Source organism: Arvicanthis niloticus, unplaced genomic scaffold, assembly GCF_011762505.2.
Source record: "Arvicanthis niloticus isolate mArvNil1 unplaced genomic scaffold, mArvNil1.pat.X pat_scaffold_625_arrow_ctg1, whole genome shotgun sequence".
NCBI lineage: Eukaryota > Metazoa > Chordata > Mammalia > Rodentia > Muridae > Arvicanthis > Arvicanthis niloticus.
Window position 1 is genome coordinate 42,400 of NW_023046241.1, and position 11,231 is coordinate 53,630.

The 11,231-nt window shown below is 42.0% G+C and overlaps 1 long non-coding RNA gene across 1 annotated transcript; it reads left to right on the forward strand.

The window, feature by feature from the left end:
* The first annotated feature begins 1,164 nt into the window (after positions 1 to 1,164).
* On the forward strand, positions 1,165 to 11,017 carry LOC143433840 (uncharacterized). Its single transcript, XR_013070360.1, has 3 exons — positions 1,165 to 1,399; positions 3,978 to 4,253; positions 10,207 to 11,017. It is a non-coding gene; the product is annotated as an uncharacterized LOC143433840 (long non-coding RNA).
* Positions 11,018 to 11,231: the final 214 nt, after the last annotated feature.

An 11,231-nucleotide genomic window follows, 5' to 3' on the forward strand; every position in this document is an offset into this window, starting at 1 on the left:
TGAAGATAAAAATGTATAGACTCATATTCATACCATACCTCTACACCTAGCATGTAGTAGTCTGTTTGCTATGTCTGTTTACACAGTGCACATGTATATGTATGTACACTCAGGTGTATGCATGCAATGACACCAAATCCACTCCCAAGGGACTGGTACAGAAAGAACCACAGTAAAGACCACTTGTCTGTTGCACGATGTGCTTGATGTATTTAATTTTCAATGTTGCTCATCCTCAGAATCCAGCAGTACCCTATGTGTTGAAGCCTCCCTCAGGCCCACAGGATGTACTTGAGGCTCCTAAGCCCCTTTGTAGCTGCTTTTCTGGTGCCGCCCAGGGCCCAGTCTCCTCTCTCCTCCTCCACAAGAGCCTGTTCTTGTCATTGCTAAGAAGTCCACATATTAATTTGTGCACAATGCCCTGACCTCCCTAGTCCATCATGTGACATTCTCATCATCTTTAAGAATCATCTGTGAGACAACCTGTCTCTGAAGTCATCGTCGTTTACGCCACTCAGAGCCTGGTAACTTACATCTGTGTTCATGGTTTTTTTTTTTTTTTTTTTTTTTTTTTGTTATAGTCATGTTGCAATATTTGCATTTCACAACAGAAAAATGGTTTCGAATATCATGGTTTTGCATTTTTGTTGAATGCTACCATGTAAACATTACAGATATTTTTCTTCAGGAACTTGTATTTTTCTTTTTTTTTAGAAAATGTCCATGGTCTAATATTAAATGATGAGAAATGAAGAGAGCATCCGATGTAGAGAAAGATGTCACCGTGTTGAGCAGGTATGTCCTCAGATGCACTGTGTGGGCGTGGTCATGTACACCCTGCAGCAGGAAGACTAGTTTTATCTAGCTACTGCAATTAATGATTTGCATATTGTCCTGTAATAGGTTTTTCTCCCTCAGTTTTTAAATGAACAGCTATGGAAGTAGAGTAAGGTAGAAAAGACCAATTATTAGATATTGATTTAGTGATTTATTTAGCGATTTACATAAAGCACTGCCTGTGCTGCCTATTTGCCAAGTGGGACTTCACTTCCTGCCTGAAACAGAATGACCTGGAGGAATAGAAAACCCTGGGTCGCTGCCTGTAACAACTTGCTGACTGCCACTCACACATCTATAAAATCTTGCTTGCTTGTCCAGCAAACCTTGCAGTTTTTGAGTATCTGATGGTAGTACAGACCAGAGTGGGCATCATAGCCTTTCAGGAGCATCCTGGCTTAGTCAACCAGTGACATCTTCTCTCTTCCACACCACTCTAACATATGCACCCTGTAACCCTCAGGTAGAGTTGCATTTGTGCTTCAGTGGAGTGAGCTATGTGGCCTTGGTTCCAGCTGCTCTTCCTGAAGGAGGCCAGTGCTTCTGGAGGTTGATTCAGATGGTAAGTTTTATAACAGAGAGGCTTCAGTATTATCACAGTGTGTGTGTGTGTGTGTGTGTGTGTGTGTATGTGTGTGTGTGTCTGTATATAGTATGTGTGTGTCTGTGTGCATGTCTGTGTCTGTGTGTATGTGAGAGAGAAAGAGGATGTGTGTGTCTGTCTCTCTCTCTGTCTCTCTCTCTCTGTGTGTGTGTGTGTGTGTGTGTGAGAGAGAGAGAGAGAGAGAGAGAGAGAGAGAGAGAGAGAGAGAGAGAGAGAATGAGAATGTGTGTATGTTTGTCTGTGTCTGGATGAGAGTACATTTCTGTGTTTCTTTGTATGTTCCTATCTGTGTGTAGTAATTTTTATAAACATATATATGTATTTATGTATACACACACACACACACACACACACACACACACACACACACACTTTGGTTGTGGAACCAGAAAAGGGCATCTGATTCTCTGGGATTGGCATCACGGGCAGTTGGGAGCTTCCATGTGGGTACTGAGCTTTGCACCTGGGTCCTCTAGAAAAGCAGCCAGTGCTCTTAACTGCTGAGCCATCTCTCCAGCCTACATTCTACTTTCCAAGACTGGTATGAAGTTCGAAAAAAAGAGTCTACTCTATTCTTTAGTTCTTGGCTCCATAGCTCCTCAGGATGCTCACACATTTTTTTACAGTACCGCCCTGTGTGTATTGCTCTCTTCTTTGGATGCTTGGGAATGTAGGGGAATTCTAGAAGCAGACAGTAGTGAAGTAGAAGGTAGAGAACGCAGTCTTTCTCTTACCACATTACCTTCCCTGCATCTCCATCTACCACCCAAGGAACCTGGTATACTGTTGAACACAGTAGATAATCAGTAGACCAAATGATTGAATTTAAAAATTACTCTGTGAGTAGTGGAGCTTAAATAAAATAGGCCAATAGTTAAAATAATTATTTCTAGTCACCTGTTTTTAAAACTTGCTTATTTCCGTGCCCTAAGAGGACTCTGCTCAAACCATTAGTCTGATTGTTAGAGGGATCAAAGGTAAATAATTTATGGAAGTGCCATTTTCCTAAATTGTGAAATTGGAAACAAATCAATCCCCTAGTTATTGAGGCCCATGAGAAGTTTAATTCTGGGTAATTGCTCAAGAAACCTGACGCTCCCCACGCTGCAACAAAGTCACTGGGCAAACTCATTGTTCAGATACACGTGAGCCAGATGCAGAGGCTGGATGCCTGTGAACAATGGAAAGAGAATATCGAAGGAGCAGTTTAGACATGTGTTTCCAAAAGCAAGTCGTGTGCCTTGTGCTTTGCAAATGCCAGTGTAGAAACACCCCAGTCATAGGCTCACTTGATAAAATGCCAACTTGCCTCTTTACAAAAGCTTGTTTCAAAATTAGTTTTCATTGACAAATTAACACTGCATATACTTTTGATATTACTGTAATCTGGACCTGGAGTTTCCCCTAAAGGACTATGGATGGCAGCCATGGTCCCCAGCCTGCAGTAGTACTGGAAGGTGGAACTGGTAGAACCTTTAAGAAACAGGACTTAATGGAAGACATTTGGTTCCTGTGGGAGTGCTCTGGATCCAAGCTTCCTTCTTTTTTCTCCTCTTGAGGTGACTGCTGCCAGTGGGGTAGACTGCTTTGTTTTGCCATGCACTCCTTATCACAGACACATATTCCTTTGTCAATGTTCTGGAAGCAATGAATACAATGGCGTATGGACCAGGACCTTTCAAACCGTGAGCCCAAACAAACCTTTTGTCTTTATAAGTTTACCACCTCAGGTACTTTGTCACAATAAGGGAAAGCTGTGTAGCACAAGTATAGAGCATGTTTACAAACACGTAACTATGATACATTTGCATCTGTAGCTAAATCATATGCGATTTGCCTCATATGTCTATTTGTGATAAGAAAATCTACTTTCTCAGCAATTTTCATTATAACAGGACAGGACATTATAACTAGTAGTGTGTCACATTTCACAACTTACTTCTCTCCATAAATTCTATCCGCTGACCAAACTTCTTGCCCTGCCTTATCTCTCTAGCTTGGCTATTGAAGGCTGAATATATATACTTGTCAGAGGACTGCTTTAAGAATGTGCTACGTGAGACTTAAACTAAGTTTTGTGGCAGAGATTACTAGAAGGTGTGGTGTCTGAGACAACAGGAAATTCACTCACTCACCTTTAAGTTACTACAAAATTTGAATCTGGAATGAACCGAAGTCAAATTATATCTAAAGCCAAATCTCACTGTGGTATCTATAGCTTGCTCTTCATGGATGAAACATTGCCCTTGTCTAATGAAACAAGACAGTTTCTAAAGAGTCAAAATTAGAATCTATATTGGTTTAGAAAAAGAACAGGAATAAATTCTCTAAGGTCTAAGACCTCTCCAGCCACAGGTACTAGGCTAGGTTTAGAGTACCAGACACGAGTATCCACCTATTAAGAGGACATTAAATTTAATTAGACAACTGTTAGTTACCCTCAAGATGAAAGTACCACTATTGCACCTTTGGGAATATCTCGCCATCGTTGTGGTTCATATGGGTTAGACTATTGACTGTTTTTCTCCCTTGGCAGTTTGCATAACACCTTCTGATACAATGAGAGCTAGTCCTCAGGAAGGAGGCTACCAGCTTAGTTCCAGCTCCCTTCCTCCAAGTCCTGTATCTGAACTGTGTGGTGTCTTCAGCAATATGGTCTTGCCTTCAAATCCTGGGAGGCAGCCAAGAGGAATGGCAGCAGTCAACATTGTTTTGGGACTATTTTGAACCCTCATGACCAACAACTTGAAAGGAAGATTCCCCAAAGGTTGGAGCTGGAATTTTTTTTTGCTAGATGTCCATGGTACTTAAGGTGAGCATTTTCATCTTGTATGGTGTAATTACATTTAAAGTATACACAAGCACACACACACACACACACACACTCGCACACACACATCCGCACACACACATCCGCACACACACTGTTACATAAGCTAATACAATGTGTTTCCCTATGGCTTTTAAACACATCTTTAGTGTGATTTGTCCCTCCTTCCTCTTTCCTCCCTCTGTATACTCTTCCCAACCCCTCCCTGTTCAAGTTCCTGCACCCCATTTTTCCCTTTTCCTGTTCACAGTACCTGTGCCTGTGCCCTACTCTCTTGCTCCCTACATTGGCTCCCCACTACCCCCATGGCCCCTATCTACTTTCCTCAGTACTACAGCTTAGTCCCCCACGGAAAATAAAGTCCTAGAAAATGCTTGGGTGTCCCCTTGGATGATCAGAGTGGTTCCAGAAAGAGGCTGGCTTGAACCCCTCAGCAGACACCTGCTATGGTTCCTGCAGTGACCAGACACTAGAAGGCAGAGTCCATGCAGGAGGCAGAGGCACCAAAGCCCCCAAGGCTAGTAAGGTTCTGTCTGGTTGCAGCCTGGCCTATGTAAAAAACAGCATAGTGTAGCTGGTCCCTCTGTGTACTCTAGATCTTCAAAGATGCCATCTTCTCAGCCCGGTTTCAAGCTTTTTGGAGGGAATGAGTGTGGCTGTAGGATAAAGTGACCCTCTGGACAAGGGTTTTCAGTCAGGGTTCTGTCCCACTGAAAAGATTTGAAACACTTACCTGGTTTACTACGTGATGTTTTCATTTTGGAGTTTGGAGGCCATGAGAGCAGCACCTAATCAGACCCCAGACATAGGACTGAAAGTGAACCTCCTTGGGAAACATTGGGTCAGACCCCATCAGATTCCCTACATAGGAATTACTGACCACAACTCCTAGCCAATCAGGTTCCATGTGATGTCAAGATTTTGAGTTGGTGAAATGCTTTCTTGCCTTTCGAGCATGAGGACCTGATTCTATTCACCAGGATCCATGTGTTCTAGTGGGGCTTCATTGTCAACTGGACAGAGCATGCAGTCATCAGAGAGGAGAAACCTCAGTTGAGAAATTGTCTAGATCTAGTTGGTCTGTTGATACATTTGTGAGGGACTGGTTATCATCAGTTGACGTAGAAGGCCCATCTCACCGTAACAGCAGCATTCAAAAGTATGAGCTGGAGAATGAGCCAGCAAGTACCAGTTCCTCTGTGGTTTCTGCTTCAAGTTCCTTCTTGAGTTCTTGACCAGCTTCTTTCAGTGGTGGGCCACGGTGTACGTGTGAGTCAAATCAACTCTTTCCTCCCCAACTTGCTTTAGGTTACCATGGTGTTTTATCACAGCAAAGGATGAAACAAGGAAATCAAATAAGAAAGTCAGGCATGGTGGCATAGACTTGTAATCCCAGCTCTGGAGAGGTGGTAACAGATGGGATTTCTAGGCTGGCTAGTCAGCCAGCATAGCCCATTTTTGCCAGCTACAGGCCAAATAGGAATCTGTGTGAACAGTGTTCAAAGTGCAATACCTGAGACTGTGTTCCAGCCTTCACATTTATGTGCCACTCCTATGCAGATATGCACTCCCAAACTTGTGTTCATCCCTCAAAACATGTATACCCATAAGGTTCACACACATACACGTGCACACACGCATGCATGCACATGCATATGCACACACACACACATACGCACACACACATGCACACACAGGCACACACAGAACAGCATGCAATGAGATGGGAACCTTGTCCTCTCAGGTGGTCTATGAGAACTCAGGGTCACTCGAGCACAGCATGAAGAGTGAGAATGGCTTGGGAATTGGCTTGTGTCCAATTCTGGCTTCTCATTTGTCAATGCAAGGGACATAGCTCGTTTGTCTCCATGCTCCATGTTGGAAGTGGAGTTAACACTCTTTAGATTTCCCTTTTTTTCCCCTCTCATCCTGCACCTCTGCCTCTCTGAGGCTTTGAGTCAGTGTGGCCTGTGGTTTCTCTACTTCTACAGCCCTTTTCTTATAGAAAGCGTGAACTCTTTCTTAATGTTTGTTAAAGCTGCTCCAGTTTCCCATGTTGGGACTCTGTCTCCTGATCTGTTCCTGTAGGGGATTTAACAAATACCGGGTAGTAGTAGGCCAGTCATTGTTGTAAGTACTTACAAGCTTGTGCATTTAGCTTAAGCTGCACAGGCTCCACAGGATCCATGCGAAATAAGTACTGTTGTTCTTCTTGTATATAGATGGGGAAACCGAGGCAGAGAAATTTAAGCAACTTGCCTAACGTCACTGAGATGCTGAATGAGTCAGGACACCACAGCATTCACCTCCAGCCACATGGTCCTCACATATAGTAACTGCAGGTGTGGCCCTTGGATTACTGATAAGGAAACATTTAATTGAGATAACATATAACTATCTCTGGTTTATGTTAGTAAATGTGTAGTAGGATGGCTTGGAAAAGCAGCTCTGAAAGAAAGTGGCAGAGTATTCGAGTTGCATAAACATTTGAACAGCCACCAATCATTCTTGACCTCAGCTGAGGGAGGACGGATCTCTGCAGGTCTATGCTTGAGTGATACCATTACATATACAAGCTTGCTGGAACTTGCAGCAATATAATTTTTCTCTTTGGCATAGCTATGTAGAATGGAGAGTTTTGAGGACTTAAATGACTTGATTTGTATAGCCCTGGAAAGCCTGTATTTACTTCCTTCTCTTATAAACCAAATTTTGTAACAATTTAAAACCTGTTTAATAGTTGCTTTGGGGCAGATAATGGTGGATTCATGGGTGGGGGAGGGGGCAAAAGAGGAGGAAGACAAGGAGGAGAGGAGGAGGAGGAAAAGGAGAAAGAGGAGGAGGAGGAGGAGGAAAAGGAGAAAGGAGGAGGAAGAAAAGGAGGAGGAGGAGAGGAGGAGGAGGAAGAGGAGGAGGAGGAGGAAGAAGAAGAGGAGGAGGAGGAGGAGGAGGAGGAGGAGGAGGAGGAGGAGGAGGAGGAGGAGGAGGAAGAGGAGGAGGAGGAGGAGGAGACAGTATTTGGAAGTTAAGCTAGTGGGATATAATGCAATCCATTTGGGAGTCAGGATTTTTCATGCTTCCTGGCTACTGTGAAGTAAAAAACCATCTCCTTGACATGTTCAGCCACCATGACCTTCTGTCCAAGGATATGCAGAGAAGCCACTATAGACAATCCCTGAAACCATTTTCTCAAAGAAAAGCATTCCTCCAATAAACTGTGTCAGGCATTTTTGTCTAACAAATAAAGTAAGGAAGTAACAAGATTGAATCATAAAACTGCTAACACTTTTCTCTTTACCTTTACTGATTTTTATGTGTATAAGTGTTTGCCTGCGTGCGTACATGCACCACATGAGTACAGTGCTCTTGGATAGCAGAAGAGAGTGACAGATGATGTGGAACTGGAGCTACAGAGGGTTTTATGCCACCGTGTGTGTTCTGGAACCTGAACTCTTGTCTTCTTCAAGAGGAGGGAGTGCTCTGAAAATTTGAGATATTTCTCCAGATCCTGATAACTCCAGTTTCATGGAGCTTAACCTAAAGTAGCAACTGATTATATGACTTGGTCGGAGAATTTGCTGGTATCAGCTTAGGGTCGTTGTACACTTCTGCTAGCCCTCTTTGTGCCTTGACTCTTTATCATTACCAGTACATACAAAATCTCAAAATATCTTTCCACTTGGAAAAAAAATACACCTAGAAAATATTGTCCTTTCAAAATGTAAACTTGAATTTTTGAGTTTAGGGTAGGATGCTTCTGGAATGTCTAGTGTTTATGAGCACATCTTAAAGAACCTGAGCTGTGTGTGACAAAGGCCATAATTTACCTATTTTAAGACCTGACATTAGGGAATGATATGGCTGCAATTTTCCCAACAAAAGATGAGAGGAAGGCTTTGTTTACATCTTCTTCCTCTGTGGCCTTTGCAAAAAGAAGTGGAATGCAATAGGTGCTGAGATGGGGTGGAGGAGTGGGGGTGGGGGTGAAGGGGGTAAGAGTGGGGTGGAGGTGGTGCGATGGGGTGAGGGGGTGCATTTGAGAGCAGGTAGAGGAAGACTCTCTTGGTCTGAGAAGCAAGCACAAAGGACTGTGGCTTTTAAAAGGCTATTAGATATTTTATCACAGATAAGATGAAGAGGTTGTTGTCTTCTTTTGGTGGATTGAATGTTGAAATAACCATACAGGTTGACTTTGCAATACACGGATTCTGAAGGGATGCAAGGCTTTCTACACCAAAATGAGCTTAACTTGTCCTGTGTTGTTTATGACTGCTTTCAATGTTTTCATCAAAGTAAACTCATCCATGGCCACCTTCTCTACTATATCTTCCTTTAAAAATGAAAATTAAATGTGTGTATGTTTATGGTTATACGTGTGACATGGTATCCTAGTGAAGGTCAAAGTGCAGTGTAGGTCCTGTGGGCTGAACTCAGATTGTCAGCCTTGGCAGCAAGCACCGTTCCCCTCTGGGCCATCTTGACAGCCTCTTTTTATATCTCTCTTCTATTTCCTATTTTCTTCTCCCCTTCTCTTTTTCTTTGTTTATTTTTATTGTTTTGTTTTTGAGAAAGGGTTCTCTGTGTAGCTTTGGCTGTCCTGGAACTTGCTCTATAGATCAGGCTGGTTTCAAACTCAGAAATCCATCTGCCTTTGCCTCTCTAGTGATGGAATTAAAGGCGTGTGCCTCTACCACCTGGCTATATACCCTTCTTAAAAATGGTTTTCCGTTCATGTCAGCTTGCTCTCAGAGTACTTTTGCTTTCAGATATGTTACTCCTGTAATTCTCTCATAGATATTATGTAAATATAACGAAAATGTAAATAAAACCCAATCAGTCAGAATGGTTTGTTGAGCATTTAGAGAGATTTCTTTTTCCAGTGCTAGGGATAAAACCCAGTGTCTTCATGTGCAGGGTGGGGCTGTATCCCAAGCCATATAGTGATTTTAGACCTTATTTTGACTTGCTAAAGCAGTGGTTTTCAACCTTCCTAATGCTGCAACCCTTTAATACTGTTCCTCATGTTGTGGTGGCCCCTTAACCATAAAACTATTTTGTTGCTACCATATAACTTTACTTTTGATACTGTTCTAAATTATAATATAAATATCTTATTTCCAGTGCTCTTAGGAAACCACTGAAAGGTTTGTTCAATCCTGAGATGGGTCATAACCGGTAAGTTGAGAACTGCTCTGCTAAAGGGACCCTATCTCTCTTGAGCACCTGAAAGTATGCTTTGCAATATTGTCCTGATTCTTTTGACCAGAAACATTGTGTGAAAAAGCTCACAATCGAGGTAAAAGCACCTCCCTTAAAAAATTTTCCCTTAAGCCTAATGCATTAAAAATGAGAAATCTACTTTTGTTAATGATTAAACACTACACGAATCCGTATTTGTGTTTAAATACTAAGGTAAAACTTCAAATTTGTTTGATTTCAAATGTATCATAATTAGTGCACTAAATTGATATCAATGATACTTTAATTAATTTAGATGTATCAGTCTTCATAACTTTTCTTTTAGTCCTTCACATGTATGAATTAATTTGAACATCTCACACCCCTATGATGCAATAAACTATTACAATCCTCAATTTACTGCTGGTAGTTCATATGGTTAAGTCAAGGCTAGACCGTGGAAAGAAGAGTCAGTGCCTGAACTGATACGGTTTGGAACCAGAGTTTGTGCTTTTAAGTACCATGCTGTTTTGTTTGCTTGAGAAAAAAGTGCTTTGTTTTTATTGAACCACAGAAAGAAAGGGCCTTCCGGCTGATTTCACCTGAGTAGGTTTCTTGTTTGAAGGTAGGCAACTCAGTAGGTATTGAATTCCAACAAGGGCCAGAGATTTCTAAAATTTGAGTGTTTTTAATCAGTATTGGTTATGTTAGAGACTTCTGACAATTATTCATTCATTTGCTTCCTTCCCTACGTTAGGCTATCATCCCTGCAGACCATGCTTTATGTGTAACATCAGATCCTGGCAACGAACCTTCTAGAGACTCAATGTCACTGTTTCCTGATGAGCAAACAGACTCCAAGAGGCTGAGCATCCCCAAATGAAGTATTTGTCATAGAAAGCTTTTCACAGGACCTATTCCAAGACGCTGAGAGGGGTGGTTGTCACTAAGAGCATCTTTAGAAATCTATAATGGCACCCAAGATCTGGTGAGCAAGCCCTGTTGAATTGTAATTATTGACGTGACCCAGTGGTCTCAACTATAACTTGATGTGGAGAACTAAGGCAGGTTACCCATTCTTCAGATTTAGCTGTTAGGATAATTCATAGCCTGTAGGGTTGGTAGCATTCAGACTTGGTTTTTATTGTTATTAAATGGGTATGAGGTAGAGCTCACATTTCCAAGGAAGGCCCAATTGGTGCTGACATTGCTGGTCCAGGGACCCCAGTTTGAGAACCACCATATTTGGCAAAGTATACTGTGGTAGGCATGACTAAGGTATCATTAGTTGGTGTCATCTCCTTATCTTTCTCTCTTCTTTTGCTCTCTTAATTTCTTTTTAAAATTACATTTGCAGATGGCATTTGAATCATTTTAGTATCATTTTCAATTCCATTGGTCTGGCCTTTGTTGAATTTATTTTTAAGGATATATGCCCCTCTTAAACATTTAAACACCCATTCTTTGAGCTCTAAGACACAAAGACACAACTGACTCTTATCACTGCTTTACTCAGGGTAAGACGTGAGGGAAGGAACTGTTGGGGCATCTGACAACTTAGGAAAAAAAGAGAGAGAGAGAGAGACAGAGAGAGAGAGAGAGAGAGAGAGAGAAAAAGAAGAATAAGAAGAAGAATAACAATAAGAATAAGAAGAAGAAGAAGAAGGAGGAGGAAGAGGAGGAAGAAGAGGAGGAGGAGGAGGAAGAGGAGGAAGAAGAGGAGGAGGAGGAGGAGGAGGAGGGGGGAAGGAAGGGAGGAAGGAAGAGACAAAGAAAGAGAGA